The sequence below is a fragment of the Malaya genurostris genome, chromosome 3 (genome assembly GCF_030247185.1).
Source record: "Malaya genurostris strain Urasoe2022 chromosome 3, Malgen_1.1, whole genome shotgun sequence".
NCBI classification, from domain to species: Eukaryota; Metazoa; Arthropoda; class Insecta; order Diptera; family Culicidae; genus Malaya; species Malaya genurostris.
In genome coordinates this window covers 112,675,775-112,691,859 of record NC_080572.1, presented here as the reverse complement: position 1 = coordinate 112,691,859, position 16,085 = coordinate 112,675,775, and positions in this window count along the sequence as shown.

Sequence of the window (16,085 nt, the reverse complement as noted above, 5' to 3'; positions counted from 1 at the left end):
TTCTATGATCTTTAAAACGTATCGACTCTCGTCAAGTTATATGAATTTTTGCATGATGCTTCCTGTTGATGATACTTGCTACGCTCCATCCCTCCATAAAAATATTATTATAACCAACTCTGCCGAGCAAGAAGTACATGTGCCAAGTTTGATAGCAATCCATGCAGTAATTCTAGAGTAATGTCATTACAAACATTACACCCCTCTTTTTAAAGGCACTTACAACATCAACCCCCCATATAATCATATCTAATATATGCAACATGTTCCTATGGTCTCAAAAAAGTGTCGACACTTTTTTACTCAAATTATAAAAATGTTCCTTAAATCATCTCTGAAATGCAAGAAGTACCTGTGCTAAGTTTGGTGACAATCCGTTCAGTAATTCCGAAGCTATGACGTTACAAACATACAAACTTACATCCATTTTTATATATACAGGGTCCGCCATGTAACTTTTTTTTAAACATGCAATAAAACACAAACGGTTCATCCGATTTCAAAATTCATTTTTTCATATTAAAGTACAATCCTTCCGGTTAATTGTGGAATATAATTTCATTCAAATGGGTGCCTCGGCTGGGCGCCATACTGTTGGTCCAGTTTTTTAGTACATTTTCGATTGTATGCAGCTTTATTTCATCTATGGCTGCACGAATGTTGTCCTTCAAGGCTTGAATTGTCTGTGGCTTATCACATAACACTTATCTTTGACAGGCCCCCAAAGATAATAGTCTAACGGCGTCGAATCACAGCTCCGAGGTGGCCAAACGACATCCGAATTTCGACTGATAATTCGATCTTCGAAGATTGTGCGCAGAAGATCGATAGTAGCGTTGGCTGTGTGGCACGGAGTGCCGTCTTGTTGGAACCAAATGGTGTCGAAGTCTTCCTCTTCAAGTAACGGGAAGAACCAATCGCTAATCATGGCGCGGTAGCGCTCGCCCTTGACCGTGGCGGCGGCTCCTGCCTCATTTTCGAAGCAAAATGGCCTAATGATGCCGCCAGACCAAAATCCGCACCAAACCGTCACTTTCTGAGGATGCATCGGCTTCTCCATAAGAACGTGCTGGTTTTCCGTCCACTGAAACTCTTGAATGGTTTGACACGAAGAAACTGCAATGAATGTGGCTACAGTACATCTACCTGAGTCGAAGGAATCGTTCTGGTTTTCCGTTGAGATATGCTCCCGATACGCTCATATGTCAAATGGATTGTATGATAAGAGTAACTCTCTTTCCTGTGAGAGAAATAAATCCCAATAGATGAAGAATCATTTTTCATCGGAAAGAGTGTGGTAAGCTCAAGCAATCGAAACAAGCAACAAGGTTAATCAATCCACAACGAAACAATATCTACTGATTTATATTGACATTCTTTCATACGTTGTCACAACCATAAGCTCGTAGTCGTCCCAAAACAAAGCGCTACATTCCAGGTTTTCAATGAAGAGAAACTGGAAGAACACCACCGACCAAGGTGTGTGGTAAAAGGTGAATGTGAGATCATTCACCGAAAAAAAAAGTGTGCCTGCTCTCGCTCAACCACAAGCCGATTCAACCAAAAACATTCGGTGTTAAAACGAACACTTTCGATACTTATCTGCGGATAATGATCCTTCTCTGCGGTGCCACGGCTAAGGTGACTTCATCAGCGAAACCTACCCCGAAGTGAGAAGCCGGGATCAGCGATATGATTGATTGAATTTTCTAATCTGAGACAATCCATCGTCTTTAACCGCGCGATGGTACCATTTCACCCCCTGCTCCGTCCTTTCCGGTGTTGCGACGTTCGTTGCGTTGAGCTCAGGAAAAGAAGACCTTTATCTGGCGCAAGGAAATCAACAGTCTTCCCGGTGGAGGCTCCCGGCCTTTTCTGGCATTCTTTCTTGCCTCCAATAGACCAAACCTGGTGATGCTTTCGTTTTTTCAAAGTGGCATTCACCGTGTCTTTGAAGACTTTGGGCGTTGCTGCAGCTCTCGCACGATTTATTGAATACAATGGAAATATTTTAGGGAAAATAAGTTGAGATTATATTAGCTTCCTGTTGAGTTTGGTATTGAAATTTGAATATAACTAGAACACTTCCACTATACCAATATCCGAATAGTTTAGTCTTTTCTTGTATCGCGGTTTGTGAAATTGTAAAGTATGCAGAATTTATGTGTACTTACACGTAAAAAATTCTCCATACACTGACGACACTGCCGGGTGGATACAATTTGTTCCATATTCAGACTTCACGAATCTATACGTAGATCAAATCTTTTTTATGTTTCCTTTATTTTGCGTAGCAGAACATGGAAACGAATGAGTGAAAATATGATAATATTTCAGGGGGCGTGCGTTGTATACAAACAAACAATAAACGTGTAAAGCACCTCTTTCACTCTTACCATTCGATCAGATGCTCCAAATTCCTGCTGCGGGTTTGCTCAGCATCACTTCCATGCGTCATCTATCATAACTTCTCCATCGAGCGTGGTTTCCAATTCCCAAACCGATCCCACCAAAACCTCAGAATTCACGGCAGTCAGTCAACACCCATCTTTGGCTGTGTGATTCCCGGACCCCGTTGCAAAAGAAGGGAAAGGTGTGCGTGCTTGTAGATGACTGCTGACGGTTTCTCACTCTTCTTTCGAGCTCGATCGAATGTGCCATTCCGTGGTTTGATCCGTTTCTCCATACCGATGCCATTATCGCCGCAACATACCACACACACCTTGCTTCCTTCCGTACGATATCAACCATCATTTTGCTGCACCACTTCGTGTGGGTGGTAGTCTCGCTGATCTGATTCTTCCCTTTTTTCCGCAACTGCGGGTTAACGGAACAATGTGCAGCCCATTCCGGCGCTCTTTTATTAAATTAACTTTTTTGAGGAGGGAAAAGACTTCTCCAGATTATACGTTTGCTTAGGTCGAATTTCACGCATACTGGTGACAAATTTCGGTTTCGCCATGACGTCAAAATCAGGACATTTCATAACCCGAGGTATAAGTATACAATATCATGTTGTTTGCATAGCAAGTTTCAGTTGCCATTGTTGGAAGAATTCTAAATATAGCACCATTTAGCGTAGAAATTTGATGGAAATTAATATTTTTGAAGCAAAAACTGACTGCGACTGTAGACAATTTAATCAAGCTGATGAATGCCATGAACAAAAGATAATTTAATCAAGCTGATGAATTTAATAAATGCGACAACAATCCATTTGTGAAGAAGGCTTAATGCTTCTAAGTCGCTTCAAATCTTTAATTGATCTGAAATCACAATATTGTAATCACAGTTTGTGATATGTTTCTTTTTTATTTAAAAGGTATTTTATTCAGGCCAATTTGCATACAAGCTTTACGTGGCCGATTCAGCTGAGTTTTTAGATAATTTTTTTTTTGTATTGGATCTCGTTGTCACCCTTTTTCAAGGTGGAGAGGAGCTTCCATTTTTCTCCTGCGAGGATTGAGGGGCAGTTTGTTCGTGGTTCGTCTCGTCATCCATTGCGTGGTATTGTAGTTGATTTCGTTGCTAGTTGCTGTAGATACGCCTTGTTGTACATTGTTTGCAGTTGCTGGTTGGTTAGATGGTAAGCTGTTAATTGCAGCTGGTGTACCTTGTTCTATAAGGGATACGTTGGATGGTTTCGTTGAAGGGGATGCTTCACTGTTGTTGGTGACTGTCATAGGTGTACTGGGGTTGCTTGGGGTTGGTGTGAAGGAAGCACCGCTGTCCTTTGGTGTGGTTGTCTCCTTGTCCAGTTTATCGCATGGCTTACCGTTGTGAACAGCTTTTTGGCGATATTGACATGTGGCCATCTGATTGTCATAGGTAACAAGTGATTTGCACGGAATTCTTGTATCCAGACCGAATGTCACATAAGAAGGTATAGGCTTCCTCAAGCGCATGCGTAACAAACGTACGCCATTTAGAATACCGGGGAAAAAATTCTTCCACTTTTCTTTTTCGATAGAGAGAATCTCTTCGTATTGGGACATGGTATTGCGAATATAAGGATCGATGACGCTTGAGGGAAGATCCTGAACACGCACTATCTTCCATATATACTGGAATGTTGTACTTGATATTTTCATGCTCCACATAGTGCATATTTTTATTGTCTTTTGCGAATTGAATTACATCCAACTCTTTATAGAACTGGATATAAACAACATTATTTGTCTTATTGCATTGAAGTAAATGCACACGTTTAATGTCAAGATACATTTGCTCCTTCAGCAAACCTTCAAGTTCTCGTATCGAAGGTCGAATTTTGCACTGCCTGAAGTCAACAATAATTGTATTCTTTCGTACCGGCGGTAGCTTTTGTTCGTTTGGTTCACTCATTTTCGAGGTCGTTCTGTTGTTCACTACACAATACTGTACTTGGTTTCTTTCGTCCCGAACGTAAGCGGTTTTGTTTTATCGACTGACTTGAATGATATGTGAGAGCGAACTGAATTGCGAAATTGTTCATTTCAACTATGTATCATTTTATAAAAGAACTGAATAACATTCAAATAAGATCTTTTTCGTATAGAATTACAATTCGCTTGTAAGATATTCACTAGAAATATTTAAATGGAGAAGTGCATATCATATTAGTTTAAAAAAGAATAACATTCTACCATTTCTAGGGTTCGACAAGTAAGCTATTGAAATAGATGTCATATTAATTCTCAACTTTGCATTTTTATTTTAATCAGTCTTGTCCCCTACACAACCCCGTATTGTTTTGCTCTCGTGTATTCCGCCTTATTATTGCACCGTTACAATTATGCAAGTTATGCTTTGAAAGCTTGCTGAATTCATACAATCAATCAACTAGTACTTGCGACTATCGATATTCGGATGTGTGGAAAAAGCATGTCAGGTTAATTCACATTCACGTCATTCAGTTATGTCTCCGACTACACCCTACCGACTTTTTTAACAAATTAATATAAAAAGGCGGGACAGTAATGTCACAGACATAATTGAGGGACGTGAATACGAATAAAACTGGTATATTTTAATCACCTTATATCGATAATCGTTAATATAAGTTGATTGTGTGGATGCTGGAACTTTGACTGTTTTGCTTCCAGAATTGCAACGGTTCATTTATACTAAAGTACGACAAACATGTTTGACCGTACAATTAAATAACACGGAATGAATTATTTAAAAACTACAACAAATGTTAAAGTAGTTTTTATCTAGATTTGCATAGTCAGTGGACGAAACAGTTAGTATAATCCTTTGAAAATATTTTTTTGGATCTGAAAAGAAGCAATTTACGCGAATTATCCAATGTTAACAACCGTTCCGTGCATTTTATGCTTATCTTAATAATCTACACCAGAAACTAGAACTTAATACAAAATCTAAGTTCGGAACCAAGGACTGGCTCGAATTTCTGTCGCAAAATTCAGGTGCGTAATTCGAATAAAGAATTCAATTCATGGGTTTAGTTCTGGAACTCTGGAACTGAACTCATTTTCACAATCAAATTTACAGGTTCCTAATTTAGTTCTAGAACTAAATTCTGAACTTGAACCTTGAACTTGAATAAATAAACTTTTTAAAATTTAATTCCTAGTTCTATTTCCAGAATTCAGGTTCCGAATTCAGCTCCAGTATTCAGCAGGTCTGAATTCTGAAACTGAATTTAAAAATTATATTCTGAAACTGTATTCAGGAATTCAATTATGAAACTGAATTCAAGAATCAAATTTAGGTTCAGAAGTCAGTTACAAAGTATAGGCTCGGAGTTCAGATCTAACATTTAGTTACAGAATCCTGATCTAGAATTCATATACTGAATTTTGTTCCAGAATTCCGAAATTGAAATCATAAAGCTGAGCTCTGGATTCAAGTTCCGAACATACATTACAGAACTAGATTCGGCTCAAAAATCTAGTCTGAATCTAGAAAACTCCAGGGCACGGATTTTCCAAGAATATTTTTATTTGACGACATGTCTCAGAACCTCGCCAGTAGTTTGCATGCTCAGACGAAGCCCAAGACAGAGTTTTTTGTTTTATTCAGCATTTGGAAATTGGTAGTGCTGGTTCAGGACCTACAAGGTCGTTTTCTGCTCCCACTCTGGCCAGTTCATCCGCCCATTCATTTCCAATTATGTTGGAATGACCAGGTACCCAGACTAGATTTACAGCATTGAAAATGCTAAGTTCTTCGATCTGAGTACGGCAATCGATCACAAGTTTTGAACGTGAATCACCCGAGCTAAGCGCTTGAATTGCAGCCTGACTGTCGAGGCAACAAATCTATTATTTTACCAGATATGCTTTGCCGGAGAGTACACTGTACTCCACACATGATTGCAAAGATCTCAGCCTGGAAAACGGTGCAGTATCTACCAAGTTAGTACGATTGCTCCAACCCCAATTCACGACAGTAAACACCCGCACCAGCTCGGCCCTCCATCAGTGAACCATCAGTGTAACAGACTACGTGCTCTTGCTGTAGTGTTTCCATAAATCCAGACAGCCACTCCTGTCTAGATGGAATATTTATTTGAAAAATTCTATACGGGAAACTACACGTGAGTGTTGAATCGCTATGGGCAAGAAAAACATCATCCCATGCAACCAATTGGGACTACAGACTCTCATAGTAACAGACTGGCGGATACTTTTTTAGGGAGCCAAACGAACCGTCAAATTTTGGAGCCAAACGAGCATGACATCATTTTTTACATGTAAAACGAAGAAGTATTGTTATTTTCATTTATACATTTATTTTAAATTGATAATTGTGAGACTGTTTCGTAGAAAACTAACAATAATAAAAATGGCAGGTTAAGAGTATTTAGAAGCGAATTATGTTCATTTTGTTTTATCTTGGTTATGTGAAACAATACATTAGTTATCATGTGAAGTAGTACATTAGTTATCGTAGTGTTCGGAAATCATTCGAAAACCTCTATACAAAATATTTAAAATGTTTTTTTGAGGATCAAGCAGTATAATAAAGCATAAACAGTAAAATTTGCTTGTATCATAGGACAAAATGAAAAGACATAACTGCTTCCACTGATGGGATAGAGCGTTTATTTAAATTTGAGACGAAATCTACTCAGAATTATTAAATTGCCATAGATTTGCTATCAAATCGTTTGTTACGAGAAAGTTTCTCTCTGCTTACTCTAAGACGAAACAATGTGTATCTTCTGATAAGTTTTTCTCTGATTTGATGACAAGCAGGAATGTGAGGCCCTGTTATGTTTAACATCAAGGAGAAAAGTTTTTCTTCTGAATTATCATTTGACATCATCAACTCTTCGATGTTTTGCTTATAAACCATTTCTAACTTATAAAAAGTCATATGTATTGAAATTAACATAATTCAATGCCGCTCCAGTGTAATCTTTCATTGTAGTAAACGTTGAATAAGAACTCAGCTCACAATTGTTGCTGGTGCAACTGTCGATACACATTTGGCAGACGTTTTCCTGTTCAGATATTTGGTGCAATATCATTCCTGCTAGGTAAAATATCACATTTTGTTCTGAAGATTGCATAGTTCGATTTTCTTCTACTATGGTATCGTCTTGTATTGTCAAACTCCATGGATAACTTGTTTTTCTGCATAGCTGTTGAACCTTCTCTTGTTTTGCTAAATTATGCAGATGGTTAGGAAACTGAAGTAACCAATCACATGATTCCCAATCGTAGGAAGAGTTAGTAACTGTGTTCATGTACTGAGAAACAGTTAGTAGCTTGATGCTATCCTTAACCTGAAGCGCTGATGGACGAATCTGCCTCTGTCTAAGTTGGGAAAAAACATTTTCTAAGCAGTCTTGTGTGAATCTTCCGCCGAACACAAACTGAAACCCTTGTTGATGCAACAAATGATGACTGATCCTTATGAAGCAATTGGTCGACATAATGGCGGATGACTGCCAAGGCTTCCATGAACCTTTCACACCGTCTCTACAACCAAAAACCATACTCCGAAATTCTTCTAGTACTATTATTGAATTATTATAAGAAGCTTTGTCAGTTATACTCAGAGCTAAAGCAGGGGTTCTTGATGTCATAATAGAAAACCACGTTGCAACACGGTCAACAAAATAAGCGGTAGTTAAAATATCAGTTCTTCCAGTTTCATTGGCGAAAAATCGTAAAGCAGCGGACACTGTATGATTAACGTATTTTATAGCATTCGGAACCTTCATTTTTTCGAAGTTCGATAACCCTTTGCTGAAGTCCACATTATCAATGTATAATCCAGAAGCCATTTTTAGGTTGCATTTCTGCTCGTACAAAACGAGTTCCCGTAAATGGTAGATGTTCGCCATCGACGAGGTGAACCCATTTTCCTGCACATGTTTCTCCGGCAATCGTATGATAGAGTTTGACATCCATCCATACACTATGCTTTTAAATACATGCACGCAGTCTGGAATCAATTCAAATGCTCGCGAGTGATCTGTTGGATGTCGTAAAGATTTCGAATGAAGTACATCATTCTGACTATGTTTGATTCCCAGATCATTCCACAAACGCTTGTTATGACCAGGAAATTTAAACTAATTATTTTAACCCTTATGCACTCGAATGGGTACCCGGGTACCTTTTCGAATTTCAAAATAAGAAATTTCTGAGTTAGGTTTAAACTAAGATTCTGCAATTCGGTCAATTCCAAGAACTAGTTGGACCATAACTTCTCATGCTTTGACTTTTCATTTTACAGTAAGGGGGGTCGAATGGGGGGGCTCAAATTTTTTTTATTACGTAAACACCCGAATGGGTACCCGGGTACCCACAAATAAAAATGCTTGTAACTAAGGCAAATTCCATCCGATTTGAATTTTTTCAGTACGGGTAAATTCAGAAATTTATCCACTTTTCGATGGCCGTGTATATTGCTGTAGTAGGTTCTTCTGGTTCCCGTTAATCCGGATTTCCGTAGAATGTTCCGACACTTGTGTTTTCCACCATAAATGTCATTTACTAATTTGAAACTTTTCCAAACCAGCTATTTGAGAAAGGCCGTACCAAAATGAACCTTTTGTAGAAAAATGACGTCATCTAAAGGGTAGTTGGCCTATTCTGGACTTACTCTCATAGAACGAAAAAAAGGAAATATAAATGAGAACGAAACTGTTTGGGAAGTAACTTCGTGATGTTTCGAAATGTTTGTTGCCAGAATTAAAAATTGTATTGCGTGCTCCTCGCAATAGGCCTGAAGTACATAATAATTTTCAAACTGAAGATAAGAAAGTGAAGTATATAAGGGAACATACATAAAGTACGTCACGCGTTTAGGGGGGAGAGGTTTCAAAAATACGTGACAATACATGGTGAAAAGATTGAGAAATGCTCGACAAAGGGGGAAAGGAGTGGTAGAAAAATTCAAAATTTTATGTTACGTACATAACGGATGCCCCCTGAAATATATAAACATAACAACTCAGCATAGCACTTGATTTCATATAGCAATTCTTAGATAAGATTACAAAAATACGTGAAATCCGTGTATAAATGCCTCGATGTCGGAACTCATTTAGGATATCCGGGTTCCTGGGAACCAGGAGCACCATGTCCATCTTTATGGGTACCAATCCCAAAGAGCTTAAGTTCCTGAATCCAACAGTGCTAAAATTACTTCAATCGGTTGAAAAATGCTCAACTTACAGCGATTTAAAAAAATGGGTACCCGGGTACCCATTCGGGTGGTTAAAGGTGTTTTTTTTTTCGAGTGCACAACGGTTAAGTAATGAATATACACACTCCACTTATACCTCCACAGTCACTGACGGATCCATGAACAAACAACCCTATTGCTTCAGCTTTGTCAATAAGCTCAAAAAGAATTGATTTCAAACATCCGTGTTGGATAGTGTCTCCAGTGTAGAAGTATCCAACAATTTGTTTCCAACGAGTGCGGATTCCAACTAACATAAATACAAGAACATGATTAGCAATCCCTTCATGCCCCGGGAGGGTGATTTTTCCAACGAATTTCTTTAAATTTGCACAGTACATATTTCCCGGCTGAATTGCCATTTCATCAAATACAATTACACAATGTTTGTCAGGTTGGTTCATGGCTGCACTCTTATTCTTAAGAAGCTCAAAGACTTCATCGAGACAACCACTTTCAAAGTTGAGGTATTGCAGTCTTTCCCTCAAAGTTCTGCTACTAGGTAATTTGTGCTTTTTTCGCTCTATCTCGTAAGCTGTGTATCCACAGTAAAATCTGGTCTGTAATCCTTCTATTATGCTTTGATTAGACCACCTCCGCGGTTTTTTTTTGATCCAGTCGTTATCAACGCATATTGATCTTCTCCCAGAGTTTTTTGCAGTTTCGTTAGCATAGAATCAGGTTTAGCAATCTCTAGTTTTCTCTTTAAATTTTCGTTCTCATATTTCAATTTTGAAACTTCCCTGGAATATAAATATTAGTTTTCGTATTTCACTACACGTATAGTTTCTAGTACTTTTCAATATTTTCATTTTCCGCAATCAAATATCTGTCGTTCGGCTTGACAGGCTAATGTACCAATGTACCTGTTAATATAGGTACCGATTCAACAACAGTATTTGTATGAACGATTTCTGGCATACAGTTTTCATGATCACTATAACAATAGTCATCGTGAAATTTAAGTACCGGCTTAGAAAGTCTCAGTTGCGGTACATTCTGATATCAGAGTGAGCGAGGAACGAGGACCGAAGCGAATGTACTGTTTTCGCATCGCATTCACTCTGACAGATTTGCTTTGATCAAATGCAACTAGCTCGAATGCTCTTCTAGACGCTTTGCATGACGCTTTCACTCTGACAACAACCTTAGGACGCAATCAGAGTGAAAGCGGAACGCGAAGCGTCAATACGCGCGTGCGAACTAGTTTCATTTGATCAAAGCAAACTTGTCAGAGTGAATGCGATTCGAAAACAGTATATCGCATTGGATCGCTTCGCTTCGGCCCGCGTTCCGCGCTCACTTTGACATCAACCTTAGTGCATTGTAAATAGCAATGACTTTACGTCTGCTTAGCGGATTATGTTGATCCGCGAGGTAGCATTAGCAGTCAACATAATCTGCTAATGCACTGATGAGCTGAATTCGAAACGTAAAACAATCAAAACAGTCATGTGCACTTCTGCACAAATCGTTACCCACGAGGTACCAAAACCTAAATGACGATCAAGCTTAGGTTTATTTTTATAAAAAAAATTATTCAGGCCAATTTGCGTATATAAAAGCTTTACGTGGCCGATTTACCCATGGATGTTTTTATTAGATAATATTATTTTTTAATTGTTGGATCTCGTTGTCACCCTTCTTCTAGGGGGAGAGGAGCTTCCATTTTCTTCTAGCGAAGATTGGAGGTCACTTTGTCAGTGGCTCATATCATCCATTGCTACATCGTTGGAGTTGTGAGTGGTTTCCGTTTCCTTGTTTTCATTGTTGATCGCAGTCTTGGGTTCATTGCTAGTTGCTGTAGATGCGCTTTGTACATTGATTGCAATTAATAGTTGGTTTGATGGTGAAAGTGTTTTTGAAACAGTAGCACTGCATTCACTAGTTTCCGTTGTTGAGCGGTTGTCCTTGTTTTTGTTTGAAGATGTCCTTTTCGCAGTTTCAGTGCAAGGTATTGCCGTAGTGTGCAAGTTTTTCATAAAACTGACATGCACCATGTTGATTTTCATACGTAATCAGCGTTTTACACTGATGTATCCCGTCTTGATCACAAATGATGTAAGATGGAATTGCTTTACGTAGTTGCATACGTACCACTCGCACGCCATTCCGGACACCCGGGAAAAAATTCCGCCATACTTTCCTTTCAATGGAAAGAACTTCACCGTACAGCGACATACTTTCCCGAACGAACTGTTCGCTGGTCTGCGGAGGAAGGTCATGCACGCGTACTTCTATGGTATTGTCCACCATGTACACAGGGATTTTATATTTAACATTGTCATGATCAACAATGTGCACCCCGTTATTAACCCAAGCAAATGTATTTGCATTTCTTTCACGCTTGAACATAATGTACACGCAGTTAGACGCCTTGTTGAATTGAATTTCACTTACATCATTAACGTTTAGGTGCATTTGTTCCTTAAGGGGAACGTAGGGTCTAACACTTTTGAGAAATCATTTATTTTTGTCTTTGTATTTTCTTATAGTAAAATATTTCAAGAACATTCCGTGAAATTTTCATGCCTATGGGAACAAAACTCAGCAAGTGATGGGCCATTATCTTCGTTTGTATCATACTGCGAAGAAATAAGAACTCGGCGCATAGACCCAAAACTTCTGCTTTGATTGACTTGAAAACTTGACAAAACATTCTTAAAATGTTTCATTATAACAAATTATAAAAGAAAAAATATGCTTTTTTGAAAATATTATTCGATTCTGATTAGTCTGCGCTGAGACACAGTGGACACCGCAAATCATGATTTTTAATTGATATGTTTACGTTTCGTCTTTGATTCATCAGTGCATAGAAGTTTAAATTGAACTGCTTTATGCAAAACTCGGAAGTTCAATTTTTTTCTTTGCATCGAAATGCAATGTCTATAATGACGTGCCGAACGAAAATGATTTTTTAGAATTCTTCTCAAAAGTACCTCTTTACCGACTTATTTGTCAATATTTTTCCACGAAAATATCACAAAATGTTATTCAAATAGTGGTTTTTAACATGCAAAACATTTGAATTTATTTTGTTGAACGATAATTCTGAAAAAAAAATCGCTTTTTCCATCATTTAGACCCTACCCCTCCCTTAAGCAAAATTTCAATTTCGATTGCTGCTGGTCTAACTTTGCAGCGCTTGAAATCAATACAAATTGAATTTGATCTTGTAGGCCAAGTTTCAGGTTTTGTTAAATAGTATTTGTCCATTTCGTACACTCTATTGTTCACTGCACTGTATTGTCTTTGTTTCTGTCGTCTCGACCGTAAGAAATTTTCGACTGTGTCGGATGAGATGCGAGCACGAACTGAACCTTAGGTTGCTGTCAGAGTGAAAACGTAACGCGAAGCGTCAAGACGCGCATTCGAGCTAGTTGCGTTTAATCAAAGCAAACCTGTCAGAGTGAATGCGATGCGAAAACAGTATATCGCATTGAATCGCTTCGCTTTGGTCTACGTTCCGCGCTCACTCTGACATCAACCTTAGACTTATTCTAAAGTTACATGCTAAGGTCATTGATGAAGTTTGGAAGATCATTTCTGGTTCGGCAAATATAATCTTATAAGTGACATAACCTATCGGTTATAAACCATCCTTGTATCTACACAATTTTCTTAGAAAGGGGTCATCGATCAAGTTCAAATGTATTATTATTAATAATTTCGGTTACAGTTACCAAATAAGCACCGTAAGCGTTGGAGGACGCTTCAGTAAGTTACTCAAATCAATCAGGATGATCCCGAATGTATCTAACTCAATTTGTGTCAACAATTCGTTACATAATTTTTTTTTTCTGAAACTTTTTAAATAAGAAAAGAAAGGCATTATTTTATAACACTAAAAAATTTAAAAAAAAAAAGAGTTTTTTTTAATTTTTTTACGCCCAGTTGAATGGTGAGATTGATATTTTGCTCACTACATTAAAGTCGTCGTTCGAGTTCGAGGAAAGCAAACACGCGTGATGAATTTTTTCTTCTCTCACCTTTTAAACGCATATTAATGCCACTTTCCACATTCAAACCTTTGATTCGATCGAAACGAAATTTCCCGCTGATCGTACTTTCTACCTACTGAAAAATTCATGTCACAATGTCATGTTCTGTCTAATAATTACATTCGAACCAGCAGTTGGTTCTCGGTGCCAAATGTGGGTTAAGCAAATGATAAAATCACACATCGCGATGTTTAACATAGAGTGCGATCCAAGAGTTCCCCCCAAAGCCATCCTTCGTGTGGAGGTGGAGTCATGCATTAGGTCCCGAACCGTAACTTTGCCATTGTTCATTGTGGAGGACGAAGCATTTGTCTATGCCACAAAATAGAATACACACGGGTGCTAGGGTTAGGGTGGATAAAACTACTGGATATGTGGATGTTTCTGGGTTTCAGTTTTGTCTCAGCTGACGGTGATTTGTTTTGTAAGTAACACATCAAACCGTGATAATAGGGTTTCTATTGTGTTCAAGAGTTGGTAACTATTTTCAAGAATTTTCTTTTTAGTTCGTTGAATGAAAATGGAGTGTGTCTTTTCTAAGATTGCACGTTTAATTAGTGAATCCAGCTAAAAAATTAAACATATCTATTAACATTTTAGCAGTTTAAATGGAATGAGAACTAACAGATCCCAATTAGCAATCGTCAGATTTATTTACTTGTAAAAAAAATAGCTAAAATTAGTAAATCAACTACATTTATCGCTAAAATACAGATTTCGATCTTTACGTGAAGTGACCACCACCCAAAGGATTAGGAGACTTAAAAACAAACTACCCTGTCATATGATGCATTTGAGAATGCAGAGGAATCCTCGGCTTATATTTAGTGGCAACATGCACCGAATAAATAACGATTCTAATCCCAAATGTTGGATGTTGCCGAAGTTGACATTGATCAACATGCAGAGTCCGATGCAGCTTTCGCAATGTTGCACAACGCGTTGTTCCCAAGCATATTACCGCAGAAAAATTGCTCGGGATCAATAACAGATCAAGCATCAAGCGGGCAGTTTCTAAAGCTAAACCAAATCCGTGATTCGGTAGCTTGTGAACAACTACATTGATTTGATTGATTCATATCTTTTGTTATTGAGATAAATATCCCATCGAATAGTTCATGAGTTACTTCGTTTATCAATAATAATCTATAATCTTTCATTCAACACTGTTGTGACAAGTCGAACTACTGTTGGTGACAGTCTCGTTTGCATAATTCTTGCTAGATTACACTTATTTCAATCTTTACCAATGATCACCACCCTAGATGAAGCTTGCTTTTAGTACGTTGTGTGTGTGTGTGCTCTCAGTGGTGGAAAATTGTTTTGTATCTATCGGAGCGACTCAGGGGACGTGAAATTGCATCAGCGCGCCGACTTCTTCGTGCAATAACCATGGAAGTACGTGATCTAATGATAGAACCGGGCTTTCTTTCTGCAATTTATGTGATAACTCACATGCGTGTTATTCTCTCTTCGGTCGCAACACCGACACTGACTCGGAACACGTATCCCGCAATCACAATCACAATAATAACAGCATGGAAAAAGCATAACAATTACTTACTTGACGGTAATATTACGATTATACGTACTATTTGGTGATATTGCAAACCAATGCAGAGATGCTTTCCAGCAAAAGAACGCCTGCCTGGGTGACCCCTCAGTTTTTAACCACTGAATGTTTTGCCCGGGGATATGCGATCCATCAAAGCTTCCGAATGGGAAATCTCCATTAGCGTAACGTTCCTACAGATCAAGACGGTGACAGTAAGTATTCAGTATAACTCGCACAGTACACAGTAGATATAACCATTCCTAGGGGGATGCTTCGGATATGGTTCTGCAGTGCCTTTCTGATATCCGCATGCAGTATTCAGCTGGAAAACACTACGTACCGCAACGCAGGGTAAGAAAATTGTTTCGTGCTGACACAATAATGCACCAGTTCTGGGGAAAATGTGTTTATATGCGCCTAGCTTTCCTTCACCCGGAACTGATGGCTTGGCCAGCCGGCAGCGAAAAGAAAACAATTTACGGTAATAAGGATATGGGGGTAATTTTTCTGCCACCAAGGACTACACAGACGGAAATCGAAACTTTGATTAATGTGCAGTCACCAAGGGGAGCATTCGCCAGCCATCGTGAGGGTGACTTTAGTATCGCTTTGTTGATTTCTTGACGATGTTCTGCATCGTTCCCCTTCGGCGATAAGGATGCTATTTTATTTTTCTGTTGCAATTCTTCTGTACATAAATTATTACTTATTCAATCTTTACGAGTTTATAGACGAAACGCACGATTGATGATGGAATTTTGGAAAAGCAATCTAACTGCCATAAGTAAATTGATACCTAAGGAATGAAGAAAATGTTCAGAAAAGCTTTTGATCATGGGATCATCATTTATTCTGGACATACATTTTCAAGTGCT